This window comes from Cricetulus griseus (assembly GCF_003668045.3).
Source record: "Cricetulus griseus strain 17A/GY chromosome 1 unlocalized genomic scaffold, alternate assembly CriGri-PICRH-1.0 chr1_0, whole genome shotgun sequence".
NCBI lineage: Eukaryota > Metazoa > Chordata > Mammalia > Rodentia > Cricetidae > Cricetulus > Cricetulus griseus.
Genome location: NW_023276806.1, coordinates 266295412 through 266313901, shown reverse-complemented (window position 1 = coordinate 266313901; position 18490 = coordinate 266295412).

Genomic DNA, 18490 nt, shown 5'->3' with positions numbered 1-18490 from the left:
TTTGGTATTTGCCTTCCTTAATTGATTTTTAAAAATTGGTTACTCATTGCTGCTTGAACAGTGATCTGAGTTGGTTCTCTTCTTTGGAGGTCTAATATCAGGTTTTGCAAAGGTTATTATTCAGCCTTAGTGTTAAAAACCCATAGATTACAGAGCCTAGATGTATTTGGCTAACACACTGGTTTTGACACTATAGTACTTCAGAACTTAGTGGCCAATATCTTTTAAATCTAATTTACTTTTTCATGTGTATGGGTGCTTTCCCTACCCTACATGCCTTTTCCATGCCTTGTGCCTGTGGGGGCCAGGGGGAGTAGCTGATCAGATGAACTGGAGTTACAGACAGTTGTGAGCCTCCAAGTAGGTGCTGGAACTCTTATTCGGGTTCTTTGGAAGGGCAGCCTGTGCTCTTAACCGCTGAACCATCTCTCCAGGCCCAATGGCTAATATTTTAATGTGTAAAGACTAGTTTTGCTTTCTCTGCTCCTTCTTTCCCTCCCTCTTTTGTTATCTCCCTCAGTCTCCTTCTCTCCTCCCCTCAGTTTCCTCCCCTCCCTCCCCCTCCTTTCTTCCTAGCTTGTTGGGGCACTGTTGAATGGACAATTGTAAGAAGAAGGAGAATTTTCATCTGTTTTAGGTTCACCACAGAATGTGTTCTTTTGGAAATATTTAGGGTGTTTTAACTTCTCATCTAGTTCCAGAATATTCTTATGATGGAAGGTAGCAGGGTATTGCTAGTGTAAGAGAGCAACCTTACCTTCCACACACCAATTCTGTAGGTGGTTGCTTTAACAACTAACCTTGGCTTCTCTGCTAGACACCATGTTAGGTGTCATTAATGTCAAGATGAATCAGACTTGGTTCCCTCCCATCTGCAAAAGACTTTCATGTGTGTATGTGTGCATGCAAATGCACTTGTGTGTGTATGTTTTAATTTGAGCATTTTAACATTATAGCTAATCCTTAAAAATGAGTGGATTCTCACATTTCCTCTTCATGTAGATAAAATTGGCTTAAACGGTGCAGTTAACCAGTTTCTGACTAGAGTGTTAGTCAACTCTTTTCCTCATTTTCCAATTCAATCCTACCAGGTAAAATGTCAAAAGAACCATCATAGTGAGTCCCTCCTTTTTCCTGAGCCACAACCCAATTAACAGTCTACATGCTGAATATTGAAAGGAGACATTTTTTTTTTTTGGCTACATTTTACTTCACATGTACCCAAATTCACATGTAAAGATTTCAATGAAATTCAACTAATGGTGAGAGAAATATAGCTCTGTGAGTGGTGAGCTCCAAGGCCTTGAACTGTGTCTCCTGACACCATGACAGTCTACTCCCATTGTCCTTCAAAACCAAAGTCATGTGGGACTCCTTGGCCTCTTCCCATATCGAAGCCATTACTGGGAGTTGTATGGCTGCAGCTTTTGGGGTATAGCCCAAATCCCTTCACTCAGCAGGTCACGTTACCAGCCCAGCAAAACCCTGGAGTCCGTGATTCTCTTAGTGGTCACAAGTTCTTCTTCACAGCAGTTTTGTCATGACGGTGTCAGTTACTTTTCTGTTGCTCTGATGAGGCACTATAGCTAAAAGCAACTTACAGAAGGGAGAGTTGGTCTGGCCTTACGGTTCCAGAAGGAGGGTCTAAAACGGCTAGGGAAGCTTGATAGTGGGTGGTGAGATCTGGAAGCTGTTAGCTCATGTCTTCATCCACATGCAGGAAGCAAAGAGTGCCAACTCAAAGTGGGGAAGGCTGTGAAAGCCCACCCTTAGTGACACACTTCCCCCAGCAAGGCTGGGCCACCTTCCTAAACATTGTCACCAGCTGGGAACAAGTATTCAAATACCGGAACCTGTGGGGGGACATCTGTCACTCAAACCACCACAGTGGTCTTCTCAAGTAGGGGAGCAAGGACACTAGAATGATAGGAAGTCCATGCATGATGGAGTCTCTGTGGTACTTGAAGGGAAGCTCATATTACTGCATTCCACCTGTAGGAGTATGTCATATGAAGCAAAAGCAACAGACACACAGAAATTTCCCTATCTCTTTGATCTGCTGTTGGACCTTTCACCATCCACAGTTGACCTCCCCCCCCCCCCAACAGAGGGCTTTTACCTTGACTGTTGGATCCCTTTTGGGCCAAAAATGCGCAATTGACCATATGCCATAAGGTGATTCCTTTGAAACCTCACAAGCAGATGCGGCCTCTTTCAGCTTTCTCCACTTAATGGTATGTCATTAACATATCTCTGCCAATCAAAACCCACCATAAAAGGGCTGTGAAGATGCTCAGTGGGTGAGAATGCTTTGTATGCAAGCATGAAGACTTGAGTTCAAATCCCAGCATTCACAGAAAAGGCTGGGTGTGGTTGTGTACCTGTAAACTTAGAACTGAGATGGAGATAGGAGAATGGCTAGCAGGGCTTGTTGGCTACTAGCTTAGCTCCAAGTTCAGTGAGAAAACTTGTTTCAAGGGAGTAAGGGAGGGAGAGTGATAAGAGCAGGACACCCAGTGTCATCCTCTGGCCTCTTCTTGAGTGCAGGTATGCATGTCTGCACACGTACACATGCACACACATACACATGCACACACACACACACACACACACACACACACACACACACACACACCTCTTGACAAACACTTTTAGAGGCTATGTCCTATTCCATACTTTAGATGTACTATATTTTTAAAATTGTCACTTGTGTTATTAATTAAAACATGCATGTGTTTTGGGCAAGAATTCACTCATTGTTTCTGTCTCAAGGCCTAAGCAATGCCTTGCTTAGGTTCCCAACCCACCTGGAATAGAGTCTGATGTCTGGACAGTGGGCCCGTGCCAGCCACCTCCAGCCTCTGTTGCTCACATCCTGTCACACACCTCCAAGGAGGGTTTCTGGAGAGACTGTCATTTGGGGGTTATTGATCTCATGGATAATTTAGCCTGCTGCCAGGGCAGCTGCAGTAAGAAAATTGCTGTCAAAATGGAGTGTGTCCCTGGAGCGCTGTCTCGTCTGCGAGTCCTCAGGGACTCTCAGAGGGCATAGGCAGGGAGGTCACGCTGCTGTCCTCTCAGTAAAAAAAAATGAAAGGGGGGAACAAATGGCCCTGGAGAAATTACCACTCTTAATTGCTGCAAAATGGACAAAGCACTTTTTTTCCACGGGGTGATCAACAACTGAAAACCATCCATTTAGTTTATAAATGAAGCAAAGGAAGATAGACATTCCATTTCTGAGGTAATAAGCCCAGAGCTTAGATTTCATTCAGAGGGTTAAGGAGGGGAGGGCCAGTGGAATGGGCTGTGCTGTGGCCTCTGCGTTGGTGACCCCTTCTCTCCTTTCAGCTTTACCTTTCCCTCCTCCCAAATGGATCACAGTCCTGAAAGACATAGCTTCAGAAGCCAGAAGAATATAAGTCAAAGTAACAAAGTAAACACTTAGTATGTCTGGTATATTCCTGTATGCTTGTTTTTGTCTTCTTTTAGCAGATTAAGAGAATCTGAAGATTCTCACATAGCTTCTGGGCTTTCTAGCTAAGATCAAATGTGGAGAGTCTCACAAAATTAGTAGAACCTTTCTAAATGGTAGCTTTCTTCCTTCTTTCTTTCCTTCTGTTCTTTCCTTCCTTCCATTCCCCCTCCCTCCCTCCCTCCCTCCCTCCTCCCTCCCTTCCTTCCTTCCTTCCTTCCTTCCTTCTTTTCCTTTTGGTTTTTGTTTTTTGAGGAAGGGTTTCTCTGTGTAGGCCTGGCTGTCCTGGAACTCACTCTGTAGACCAGGCTGGCTTCTAACTCCCAGAGTGCTGAGGTTAAAGGCGTGCACCACCACTGCCTTGCAGATTTGTTTCTTTGTTGGTATTTTGAGTATTGAATCATTTCCTCATTGATATCAGGATAATAAAGTCACATTTAAAAGCTTTCTATATTATTCTCTAATAAAATCTGTGAATATTCACCTTATAGAGTACCATAGCTGTTTACTTTTTGTTCTGGGAAAATGGCCCAGTGGCTAAGAGCATTTTCTGCTCCTGCAGAGGACCTGAGTTCAGTTCACAGCACCTGCAATCGGTGGCTCAAAGCCTCTTGTAACCCCAGCTCCAGGAGATCCACTCTTCCCATGTACATACCCTCCTCCCCACACACAATTAAAAGAGAGACCAGCTTTCTTTTTATTATATTTAATTAACATTCTTTTAATTTATTTTACACACTGACTATGATTTGCCCTCCCTCCTCTCCTCCTGTCCCCTCCCTTTCTCATTTGCCCCTCCCCCTCCCCATCCATTCCTCTTCTGTCTCCTTTCAGTATGGGGCAGGCCTCCCATGGGCTTGAACAAAATATGGGGCATCAAGCTGAGGTAGGACCGAGCTTTTCTGCTGCATCAAGGCTGCTCGAGGTAATATAGCATGGGGAACAGGTTCCCCAAAGCCAGCTAAGTGCCAGGGACAGGTCCTGATCTCACTGCTAGGAACCGTATAAATAGACCAAGCTACACAACTGTCACCACACATGCAGAGGGCGTAGGTCGGTCCCATGTAGGTTCCCTAAGTGTTGGAGACCAGTTTTCTTTATTTCTTTCAAAACCATGTATAAAAATGCAGCTTATATATTAAATAACACTGTAGTAGAATAATTAAATATAGTTTGAAACGTTTGCTACTATTAGTTATTATTTTATGTATATGGGTGTTTTTGTCTGCATGTATGTCTGTGTACCACATGCATGCAGTGCCCATGGAGGCCAGAAAAGGGCATCAGATCCCCAGGGCCTGGACTTACAGATGGTTGTGAGTCATCCTAATAGTGCTGGGGATTGGGATTAAACCCAGGTCCTCTGGGAGAGCAGCCAGTGCTCCTAACCACTGAGACAGCTCTCCTTTAAATGTCTTAAAATGACTTCTATTGACAATGCTAATTGAGGATCTAGCACCGTGACAAATAATATCTCATTTAACCACCACTTTGAACACTGCATCATTTCCATAGTAGATCTCTGTGTCTTTTACAGACAGACAAACAAAACAAAACAAAACAAAAAGCAAAACTACAGAGAAATCAACTAACTGTGTAAGATCACACAGCTAGTGAATTTGGATAACCCTACAGCTTTTCACAGTCTTTGGTATGGATTCCTTCTTCAAGTCAGGTCAATAGACTCAATTTTCTATTATTTCCAGGTCCGTCTGTCCTTGAGGAGATTAGAAGTCAATGCCAGGGATTTGTGAGAGTGGTTTTTGCCCTGAGCTAAGCCTTCATTGGGGAAGGTTGTCATAGTGTGTGGCCTGTTGAAAGTGTTTTCCTTAGGTCAAGGCAACAACATAAAATACCATAAAGTAGGCTACTCAGAGTCATCTGACACAATCAACCTGCATGCCAGACCATGTTCGGCGGCAGGGGGTGGGGAGGTTCCAAACACTGAACAACCAGATCCTCCGGCCCAGGTAGGCCAGCAGCTGTTTCCAGCTCCTGTTCATTGTCGCTGCTCAGAGTCATCTGATACAAGCGACCTGCATGCTGGACAGAGTTCGGCAGCGGGATCCGACACAACAATGCCCGGTGACAGCTCTGCCAACAACTGCTGACCCGGCGGGACCTGGCACGCCCGAACACTGCCTACACCTGGGTAACAGTGACACCTCCATCCACAAGAAGGGGACCGACATCAGAGTATTGGATCTGTTTGCATCTACCAGAAGAGAACCTTGGTCCCATACCCACCAGGAGAACAAGAAACTTGCTACACCCACCAGAAGAAAGGATGAGAAGAGGACAAGGTAAAAGCACATCCAACAACAGAAAACCCAATATGACACCACCGGAGACTAGGAACCATACAACAGTAAGACCTCAACATCACGATGCAGATGAACCAGAAGAGAATGACCTTTAAAACATCTTCAGGAAAATGATAGAGGAACTCAATGAGGACATGAGAAAATCCCCTAAAGAAATGGAAGAAAAAACTAACCAAAAATTACAAGATATCAACAAATCTCTGAAGGAAACAGTTCAAGACCTAAAAACTGAAATAGAGACAATAAAGAAAGCACAATCTGAGGGAACGCTGGAAATAGAAAAGCTGGGTAAACAATCAGGAACTACAGATGTAAGCATAACCAACAGAATACAAGAGATGGAAGAGAGAATCTCAGGAGTTGAAGACACACTAGTAGAAATAGATTCATCAACCAAAGAAAATCTTAAGTCCAACAATTCCCTATCACAAAATATCCAGGAAATATGGGATACCATGAAAAGACCAAACCAAAGAATAATAGGTATAGAAGAAGGTGAAGAAATCCAACTCAAAGGCGCAGAAAACATATTCAACAAAATCATAGAAGAAAACTTTCCCAATCTAAAGAAAGACATACCAATGAAAATACAAGAAGCCTACAGAACACCAAATAGACTGAACCAAAAAAAAAGGTCACCTCGCCACATAATAATCAAAACATCAAACATATACAACAAAGAGAAAATATTAAGAGCAGCAAAGGAAAAAGGCCAAGTAACCTATAAAGGCAAACCTATCAGAATCACATCTGACTTTTCCTTGGAAACTCTGAAAGCCAGAAGGTTCTGGATAGATATTCTACCTACACTGAGACCATGGATGCCAGCCCAGACTACTATAACCAGCAAAGCTTTCAATTATTATAGATGGAGAAAACAAGATATTCCATGATAAAACCAGATTCAAACAATGCATATCCACCAATCCAGCCCTACAGAAAGTACTGGAAGGAAAACTGCAACCCAGGGAAGTTAACTACAACCAGAAAAACCTAGGCAATAGATAATCCCAACTTACCAACAGTCAAAAGGAAAAAGGGATAGAATCCCACACATAATTTCTCCACCATCACCAAATCAAAACCAAACAAGAATGAACAATAATCAATGGTCATTAATATCCATCAACATTAATGGTCTTAACTCCCCTATAAAAAGACACAGATTAGCAGAATGGATAAGAAGACAGAATCCTTCCTTCTGCTGCATACAAGAAACTCACCTCAACCTCAAAGACAGACGGTACCTAAGAATTAAAGGTTGGGTAAGGATCTTCCAATCAAATGGACCCAAGAAACAAGCGGGGGTAGCAATCCTAATATCCAACAAATTGGATTTTAAACTAAAATCGGTCAAAATAGATGAAGAAGGTCATTTCCTACTCATCACAGGAGAAATCCATCAGGATGAAGTCTCAATTCTGAACATTTATGCCCCAAATACAAAGGCATCCACCTTTGTAAAAGAAACATTACTAAAACTCAAATCACACATAAAACCACACACACTTATAGTGGGAGATTTCAACACCGCACTCTCACCACTGGACAGGAACACCAGACAGAAACTTAACAAAGAAACAAAAGAACTAATAGAAGTTATGGCGCAATTGGACTTAACAGATATCTATAGAACATTCTACCCAAATACAAAACAATTTACCTTCTTCTCAGCGCCACATGGAACCTTCTCTAAAATCGACCACATACTTGGCAACATAGCAAACCTCAACAAGTACAAAGTACCACCATGCTTTAAAATTAGAATTCAACAACAACACGAACCACAGAAAACCTACAAACTCAAGGAAATTAAGTAACACCCAATTGTACAATTCATGGGTCCAGGAAGAAATAAAAAAAGAAATTAAAGATTTCCTAGAATTCAATGAGAATGCAGACACAACATATCCAAACCTATGGGATACTCTGAAAGCAGTGCTAAGAGGAAAGTTCATAGCGCTAAATGCCCACATGAAGAAACAGGAGAATAATCACACTAGAGAATTAACAGCACAACTGAAAGCTTTAGAAAACAAAGAAGCCAATACACCCCAGGGAGCAGATGCCAGGAAATAATCAAATTGAGGGCTGAAATAAATAAAATGGAAACTAGGAGAACAATCAATATAACAAAACGTTGGTTCTTCGAGAAAATCAACAAGATAGACAAACCTTTATCCAAACTTACCAAACAACAAAGAGTGAACATGCAAATTAATAAAATCAGGAATGAAAAGGGGGACATAACAACAGACACAGAGGAAATCCAGAGAATCATCAGGTCATATGTTGAAAAACTATATTCCTCAAAATTTGAAAATCTAAAGGAAATGGACAATTTTCTGGAAAGATTTCACTTACCAAAATTAAATCAATTCTACCAGAAATTCAAAGTACAGCTAATACCAATTCTCCTCAAAATATTCCAAACAATAGAAGCAGAAGGGTCATTACCAAACACTTGTTATGAGGCTTCAATAACCTTGATACCCAAGCCACACAAAGACACAACTAAGAAAGAGGACTACAGACCAATATCCCTCATGAACATTGATGCAAAAATTCTCAATATAATATTGGCAAATCCAATCCAAGAACACATCAGAGAAATCATCCATCCAGATCAAGTAGGCTTCATCCCAGGGATGCAAGGATGGTTCAGCATAAGAAAATCCATTAATGTAATCCACCATATAAACAGACGAAGGGAAAAAAACACATGATCATCTCACTAGATGCCAAAAAAACGCCTTTGGCAAAATCCAACACCCCTTCATGATAAAGGTCCTGGAGAAATCAGAGATAACAGGAACATACCTCAACATAATAAAAGAATATACAGCAAGCCAACATCCAACATCAAATTCAATGGAGAGAAACTCAATAAAATTCCTCTAAAATCAGGAACAAGACAAGGCTGTCCACTCTCTCCATACTTCTTTCAATATTGAAATTCTAACTAGAGCAATAATACAATGAAAGGAGATCAAGGGAATACAAATGGAAAGGAAGAAATCAAACTCTCACTATTTGCAGATGATGTAATAGTCTACATAAGTGACCGGAAAAACTCTCCTACAGCTGACAAGCACCTTCAGCAAAGTGGTAGGATACAAGATTAACTCAAAAAAATCTGTAGCCCTACTATATACTGATGACACATTGATGGAGAAAGAAGTCAGAGAAACATCACCCCTTACAATTGCCACAAACAACATAAAATACCTTGGAGTAACACTAACGAAAAAAGTGAAACACCTGTACCGTAAGAATAGTGAGTCCCTAAAGAAAGAAATTAAAGAAGATACCAGAAAATGGAAAGATCTCCCATGCTCTTGGATAGGCAGGAACAACATAGAAAAATGGCAATCTTGCCAAAAGCAATCTACAGATTCAATGGAAACCCCATCAAAATCCCAACATAATTCTTCACTGACCTTGAAAGAACAATTCTCAACTTTATATGGAGAAACAGAAGACCCAGGATAGCCAAAATAACCCTGTACAATAGAGGAACTTCTGGAGGCATCACCATCCCTGACTTCAAGCTCTATTACAGAGCTACAGTCCTGAAAACAGCTTGGTATTGGCACAAAAATAGACAGGCAGACCAATGGAATAGAGTTGAAAACCCTGATATTAACCCACACACCTATGAACACCTGATTTTTGACAAACAATCCAAATATATATGCTGGAACAAAGAGAGCATCTTCAACAAATGGTGCTGGCATAACTGGATGCAGACATGTAGAAGACTATAGATAGACCCAAGCCTATCACATTGCAAAAAACTTAAGTCAAAATGGACCAACGACCTCAACATAAATCCAGCCACTCGAAACTTATTAGAAGATAAAGTGGGAAATACCCTTGAATTAATCAGGACAAGAGACTGCTTCCTGAACATAACACCAGTAGCACAGACACTGAGATCAACAATTGATAAATGGGACCTCCTGAAACTGAGAAGCTTCTGTAAGGTAAAGGACACAGTCAGCAAGACAAAACGGCAGCCCACAGACTGGGAAAAGATATTCACCAACCCCACATCTGAAAGAGGGCTAATCTCCAAAATATACAAAGAACTCAAGAAGCTAGTCTCCAAAACACCAAACAATCCAATTAAAAATGGGGTACAGAACTAAATAGACAATTCTCAATAGAGGAATCTAAAATGGCTGAAAGACACATAAGAAAGTGTTCAACATCCTTAGTCATCAGGGAAATGCAAATCAAAACAACTCTGAGATACCATCTTTCTCCTGTCAGAATGGCTAAAATAAAAAATACCAGTGACAGTTTATGTTGGAGAGGATGCAGAGAAAGAGGAACACTCCTCCACTGCTGGTGGGAGTGCCAACTTGTACAGCCACTTTGGAAATCAGAATGGCAACTCCTCAAGAAAATGAGGTCTTCCCTCAAGGGAATGAGTCTACCACAAGATCCAGCAATTCCACTCCTAGGCATATACCCAAAAGAAGCACATTCATATAACAAGGACATCTGTTCAACCATGTTCATTGCAGTATTATTTGTAATAGCCAGAAACTGGAAGCAGCCTAGATGCCCCTCAACCAAGAATGGATAGAGAAAATGTGGTACATTTACCCAATGGAGTACTACTCAGCAGAAAAAACCAATGGAATCTTGAAATTTGCAGGAAAATGGATGGAACTTGAAGAAACCATTCTGAGCGAGGTAACCCAATCATAAAAAGACAAACATGATATGTACTCACTCATATGTGGACCTGCTTTATGTTACATAGTAGTGACCATGCTTTATCAGAGCTGTTTTTAATGATGTTGCTCAGAATGGTTTCCTTCCAGATGATGATTGAGAAGCTAATTTAAAAGAAATGGTTCCAGGTACCACAAGTGTAACAGAACTGTGCTCCTTTCTGGGATTTTTTTTTTTTTAATGGAGTGTGCTGGATGTCTCTACAATTTTGTTCAAATGACTGCAGAACCTGGAAAAGCTGTTGCTGCTATTGATGCATAACATACTGCTATTATATATATATATATATATATATATACATATATATATATATATATATATATATATATATTGAATTTTTGGAAACTTTAGCTGTGCTGTCAACTTTGGAAAAAAGTATCCCAGTTTACCGTGTTGAGTTGACATTGTACAGAAATTAACAGCCATATTGGTCTAGAAATGTTGAACTTAATTTTTTTCCATTTGTACAGGGGTAACACACTGTATTAAATATGTAAGGTGTTATCTACGTGGGTTTGATTACAAAAACTAATAAAGAATTCTCTAAAAAAAAAACAGAAAGTATTTTAACTGCATTGTTCTTCCTAGTACTTGCTGCTGTAGAAGGAAATCTGATGATAATGATGAATATAGAGGTTTTTTTCCTTTTGTCCTTAGAGGTTATTTAATACTTGTTGTTGCTTAAGGCCCATGCACAAGATACAGTAGAGAAAACCATGAGAGATAATTCATTTGAGGGAGAGCACGTCCTGGTTTGTTGCATTAATACACATTTCAGTGTGCGTTTTAATTTGGAAATGTGTATTATTTTCAGGACTGTGCTTTTCATCCCTAGGTATTTGTGATGCATTTTCCTGAAAATTGGTGTTGGCTTAGGTGGAAATAAAAAGTCAATTATGAAGGCAGCTCTTGCTGAAACTGCAAATGTTGACTAACTGGCAGAGACAGAACAGGTAAGCATGAGAGAAATCCCTGGCTTTGACTGTATTTTGGGAAACCCTAGAAGCTGGAAACTGTACAGGAGTAGATGGTGGCCCAGGGGCTTGTCGTGCTGTGTCACAGTCTGACCTTCCTTCCACAGACCCTCTGACCTGATGGAGCTCTCTCCTTACTCTCTCAACATAGCTTAGGTGACAGGTAGTTTTTAAGTGAGACTGACTATTCCACGGAGCTACGTTTTTACCATATTTTGAAGTAAGTGCAGAAGCATTTCTTCATGAACAAGGATGCTTGATTTTCTGCTTTCTTAGATTTCCTTTTGACAGTGGAAAAGAAAATGGAGTCTTGTGAACTGAAGTAGCATTATCTTTTCTTAAAAAAACAAACTTGTTTATGTGTTGAATCTGTTCTCTCCATGTCACTTGTGTGATCTATGTGTTTTGTGACCTGGGCATACAGGTAGCACAGGAAACCTGGAGCTGCCCGAGGACACACCCTTTATAGTCCAACAGCAGGGACTCAGGCCTCAAGGGCTTCTAATTCCCATTAAGAAGCATGTTTACTTAACAGCTCATCTTATAGTGACCTCAAGGGACAGGTCTTTCCCACATTCTTAGCTGCCTCTCTTCTTGTAATTGAGTGTAGCCTTGCTGGTTGTGCCCAGAACATAGCCCTTTAGACATTACAGTTGCAGGCAGCTGGACCTGCATAGCTTTGCTTCTCTCCTAGCTTGAAAGTCTTTCCTACTTACTGGAGGTTGCTCCCCTTCAGAGTAACAGCAGTCACAGTGCCCAGGTGTCACACCCCCCAGGAGGAGGAGCTTAACCTGACCAAGTGTTGATGGAAGCTGATGTGCAAAGACCACAGCTCTACAGTCTTTTTTTGAGGGGCAGTTATTTTATTTATTTATTTATTTATTTATTTAATATCCTGACTTCAGTTTCCCCTCACTCCTCCTAGTCCCTCTCCTCCACCGTCCCTTTGTACCCCCACCCACCCCTTCTCCATTTCTATTCCTCCCAAGGATATCAACAAACTATGGCATATCAAGTTGCAGTAAGACTAAACACCTCAACTTGTATTAAGGCTGGATGATGCAAGCCAGTATGAGGAACAGGGTCTTAAAAGCTGTCAAAAGAGTCACAGATAGCCCATGCTCCCATTGTTAGGAGTCCCACAAGAAGACCAAGTTATATAACTGTAACATATATGCAGAGTTCCCAGGTCAGTCCCATACAGGCTCCCTGGTTGTCAGTTCAGTCTCTGTGAGCTCCTCTGAGTCCAGGGTACCAACTCTCAGTCTTATTCCCATGTTTTATGAATATCATTCTTGTTGGGAGCCAAATCTCAGGGCTTGGCATTAGATCCTAGGCCATTCTTGGCCGGCCACATAGTTGTATATTAACGTTTACATATCAGCTCCTTAGAACCTCAGCTCAAGAAAAGAAACAACTTGACCCAGTCCTCCACCCACAGGCTCAGTCACCTAGCAACACTTCCTGGGCCTCTAACCCATGAACTCTTTACCCTGCCAACATCCTCTTTGTGGCTTCCTACTATCATGCCTACACTAACACCTGTTACACAAACAACCCATTCTACCTCTCCCCATATTCTGCTCTGCTGACTATATAAGCTAGCCTAAGAAAAGTAAAAATTGCCACTTGATCAGAATCCTGTCTTGTGGTCTTTCTGTGTCTCTTGTCCCCATTCCCTATCCCTGACTCTCTTGCCCCAGGTTGGTGTCCTGCAGGTCGGGACAATTCTGACAGCAACCTACTATTGCTAACTTCCATGTCTCCTCCCCACTCACCCACTAGTGTTTTTAATTTTTTTGCAGATTTTTAAATTTGAATTAGAAACAACATTGTTTACATGACAATCCAAGTTCCCTCTCCCTCCCCTCCTACCCTACCCCCCTAAGTAAAACCCTACCTGTCACATATCCTTTCTGCTCCCCTTGGATGGTGAGGCCTTCCATAGGGTATCATCAGAGTCTATCATGTCCTTTGGGATAGGGCCTATCTATGTGGAATGGGCTCCCAAAGTCCACACTTATGCTCGGAATAAGTACTGAATACTGCAGGAGGTCCCATAGATTTCTGAGGTTTCCTCTCTGAAACCCTGTTCCTGGGGTCTGGATCAGTCCCATGCTGGTATTCCAGCTATCAGACGGGAGCAAGACTACCCAGATGTTCAGGTCAGCTGTTTCTGTGGGTTTCACCAGCCTGGTCTGGACCCCTTTGCTCTTCCCTCATCCTTCTCTGCATCTGGATTCCAGTTTAGTTCAGTGATTAGCTGTGGGTGCCTGCTTCTGCTTCCACCAGCTGCTGGATGAGGGCTATCGGGTGGCATATAAGTCAGTCATCAATCTCATTATCAGGGGAGGGCATTTAAGGTAGCCCCTCCTCTGTTGCTTAGATTGTTAGCTGGTACCATCTTTGTAGATCTCCAGACATTTCCCTAGTGCTTGATTTCTCTGTAAACCTAAAATGTCTCCCTCTATCATGGTATCTCCATTCTTGTTATCTTCTATTCTTCCTGACTCAACCTTTCTGCTCCCTCATGTCCTCCTCACCCCTCCTCTTCTTCCCTTCTCATTCTCCTAGCTCTCGCTTCCCTCTTCCCATGCTCCCAATTTGCTCAGGAGATCTTGTCCCTTTCCCCTTCTCCAGGGGACCATGTATGTCTCTCATAGTGTCCTCCTTGTTTACTTGCTTCTCTGGTAGTGTGGATTGTAGGCTGGTAATTCTTTACTCTATGTTTAAAGTCCACATATGAGTGAGTACATATCATGTTTGTCTTTTTGTGATTGGGTTACCTTGCTCAGAATGGTTTCTTCTAGTTCCATCCATTTTCCTGCAAATTTCAAGATTCCATTGTTTTTTTCTGCTGAGTAGTACTCCATTGTGTAAATGTACCACATTTTCTCTATCCATTCTTCAGTTGAGGGGCATCTAGGCTGCTTCAAGTTTCTGGCTATTACAAATAGTGCTGCTATGAACAGATGTCTTTGTTGTATGAATGTGCTTCTTTTGGGTATATGCCTAGGAGTGGAATTGCTGGATCTTGTGGTAGACTCATTCCCATTTTCTTGAGGAGTCGCCATACTGATTTCCACAGTGGCTGTACAAGTTGGCACTCCCACCAGCAGTGGAGAAGTGTTCCCCTTTCTCCACATCCTCTCCAGCATAAACTGTCATTGGTGTTTTTGATTTTGGCCATTCTGACAGGAGTAAGATGGTATCTCAGAGTTGTTTTGATTTACATTTCCCTGATGGCTAAGGATGTTGAAGACACTTTCTTATGTGTCTTTCAGCCATTTTAGATTCCTCTATTGAGAATTGTCTGTTTAGTTCTGTACCCCCTTTTTAATTGGATTGTTTGGTGTTTTCAAGAGTAGCTTCTTGAGTTCTTTGTATATTTTGGAGATCATCCCTCTTTCAGATGTGGGGTTGGTGAATATCTTTTCCCAGTCTGTGGACTGCCGTTTTGTCTTGCTATGTCCTTTGCCTTACAGAAGCTTCTCAGTTTCAGGAGGTCCCATTTATCAATTGTTGATCTCAGTGTCTGTGCTACTGGTGTAATGTTCAGGAAGCAGTCTTTTGTCCTGATTAATTGAAGCGTATTTCCCACTTTATCTTCTAATAGGTTTAGCGTGGCTGGATTTATGTTGAGGTCTTTGGTCCATTTTGACTTAAGTTTTGTGCAAGGTGATAGGCTTGGGTCTATCTATAGTCTTCTACATGTCTGCATCCAGTTATGCCAGCACCATTTGTTGAAGATGCTCTCTTTGTTCCAGCATATATATTTGGATTGTTTGTCAAAAATCAGGTGTTCATAGGTGTGTGGGTTAATATCAGGGTTTTCAACTCTATTCCATTGGTCTGCCTGTCTATTTTTGTGCCAATACCAAGCTGTTTTCAGGACTGTAGCTCTGTAATAGAGCTTGAAGTCAGGGATGGTGATGCCTCCAGAAGTTCCTCTATTGTACAGGGTTGTTTTGGCTATCCTGGGTCTTCTGTTTCTCCATATAAAGTTGAGAATTGTTCTTTCAAGGTCAGTGAAGAATTATGTTGGGATTTTGATGGGGTTTCCATTGAATCTGTAGATTGCTTTTGGCAAGATTGCCATTTTTCTATGTTGTTCCTGCCTATCCAAGAGCATGGGAGATCTTTCCATTTTCTGGTATCTTCTTTAATTTCTTTCTTTAGGGACTCACTATTCTTACGGTACAGGTGTTTCACTTTTTTCGTTAATGCTACTCCAAGGTATTTTATGTTGTTTGTGGCAATTGTAAGGGGTGATGTTTCTCTGATTTCTTTCTCCACCAATGTGTCATCGGTACATAGTAGGGCTACAGATTTTTTTGAGTTAATCTTGTATCCTACCACTTTGCTGAAGGTATTTATCAGCTGTAGGAGTTTCCTGGTAGAGTTTTTCGGGTCACTTATGTAGACTATCACATCATCTGCAAATAGTGAGAGTTTGACTTCTTCCTTTCCATTTTGTATTCCCTTGATCTCCTTTCATTGCATTATTGCTCTAGTTAGAACTTCAAGGACAATATTGAAGAAGTATGGAGAGAGTGGACAGCCTTGTCTTGTCTCTGATTTTAGAGGAATTGCATTGAGTTTCTCTCCATTTAATTTTGATGTTGGCTGTTGGCTTGCTGTATATTGCTTTTATTATGTTGAGATATGTTCCTGTTATCCCTGATTTCTCCAAGACCTTTATCATGAAGGGGTGTTGGATTTTGTCAAAGGCGTTTTTTGGCATCTAGTGAGATGATCATGTGTTTTTTTCCCTTCGTCTGTTTATATGGTAGATTACATTGATGGATTTTCGTATGTTGAACCATCCTTGCATCCCTGGGTTGAAGCCTACTTGATCATGGTGGATGATTTCTCTGATGTGTTCTTGTATTCAATTTGCCAGTATTTTATTGAGTATTTTTGCATCAATGTTCATGAGGGATATTGCTCTGTAGTCCTCTTTCTTAGTTGTATCTTTGTGTGGCTTGGGTATCAAGGTTATTGAAACCTGGTAAAAAAGAGTTTGGCAATGACCCTTCTGCTTCTATTGTGTGGAATACTTTGAGGAGTATTGGTATTAGCTGTTCCTTGAATTTCTGGTAGAATTCTTCACTGAAGCCATCTGGCCCTGGGGTTTGTTTGTTTTGTTTTTGTTTTTGTTTTTGTTTTTTTTTTTTTTTGGTTGGGAGACTTCTGATGACTGATTCCATTTCATTAGGGGTTATAGTAGCTTATCTGTTCTTGATTTAATTTTGGTAAGTGAAATCTGTCCAGAAAATTTTCTTTTTCCTTTAGATTTTCAAATTTTGAGGAATACCCACTAGTGTTTCTTAAGTACTAACTCAAACACATAAACAAGTTGCAACACTCAGGTCTCTTTCCTCCAGGGTGGGCTCTCTGGCTCATTGATGATCCAACAAGGAACACACACACACACACACACACACACACACACACACACACACACACACACACCTTGTAGTTGCACTTTTTATTTCCATGCCCTCTCTTTGTGTGTGAATGATCACACAGCATCCTGAGATTCCCAAGGAGACTGCAAGTGACCTTAATTCTCAACACATTTCTTAGTGCCCTTCCTGTATTGCAAATGACACTCTCTCAGCAATAGGTTTAGAACCTGTTTCTTGCCCTAGGAAAGACTGCAACTCTGAGGGAGATGGGTCAGAGGTGAACACAAAGCAGAAAGTCGGCAGATGGACAGCCTTGGCACTGAGGAAGTTTTGAAAATGATTTTCTCAAAAGTGGGACAAAGGTCTGTTTGTTAACATCTAGTTTCACAGTGTTTTGAACACGATTTGCTGAAATACCAAATTTCTTATTACCCCTTATTCCAGTGTGTTTGATGTTTAGGGGTCACAGCAGAACTAGCATAACCCGAATGTACAGAAGCATTTACAATCACATTCAGACCCACCTGTAAGAAACAGTTAAGAAACAAGCAGGTTAGGACTTTGGCGTTGGAGTATCACTCAGCTCGGCACCCCTAGGGCCCTCAAGCATGGATCTGACCTAGGACCTCACAAATGGCTGCTTTAGGAGCTTTAAATTGCTCATTTATGACACAGAAGTCATGCATCCTAATGCCACCTTTAATTCAGTACATTTCATAGATGTCTCCCATATGGAAGAGGGAATGGACAGGCTGTAAGAGTCAGAGGATGGGGATGACTGTTGCAAAGTAGTGTCTTTTGGAAACAGCAGGACTACTGCCTTCATGATCTCACAGCAGCTCTGGCTCCCTGCGCAAGACCTGCCCAAGTTTAAGCTAGGCAACATTCCAGCATGGAGTGGGCAGTGTCGGTGGTCCTGTTGTTGGCAGTTGATGGCTACTGGGGCAGGGAGAATCATGTTTTTTTTTTCAGTGGTGTGGCTCTCTGTAGGTTGACCAATGGCCCCACACCCATGTGCTAGATTCAGTGAGTCATTAAAAAAAATCTAAGCCATGAAGTTGATGGGGAGACGTGGGGAAGAAAGGTCTGGGAGGAGAAGGGCGAGTGAAGGGTATATGGTCAGAGTACATTGTATACATTATAAAATGTCTCAAAGAATAAACAAAGTAAAAAAGAAAAACAAACAAAAAGCAAGAAACTTGAAAATAATGTTCTCTTTGATCCTTGCAGACACTCAAGAAGAAAACAAGGGCAGCGGTGTTCATTACCACTTCTTAAAGCAAAGAATTATCTCAGCATTTAAATGAAAATTTAACCGCATTGGTTGAAACGGCTTCATCCTAACCAATATGTTTAGTACTTCATTAGCCAGGAAATTGAACTAAGAAGTCTGATAAATTGATATTTTCGTTGAACTAATTCATCATTTAGACAATTTTATTTCTTTAAGACAATTTTTTAAATTTAAATCTTAAATAACAGATTAGTGGGGACACTGGCAGTCACCCACTATCTTTTCTGATGACTCTCATCCACTTGTCTGGAAGGCCAACATTCCCA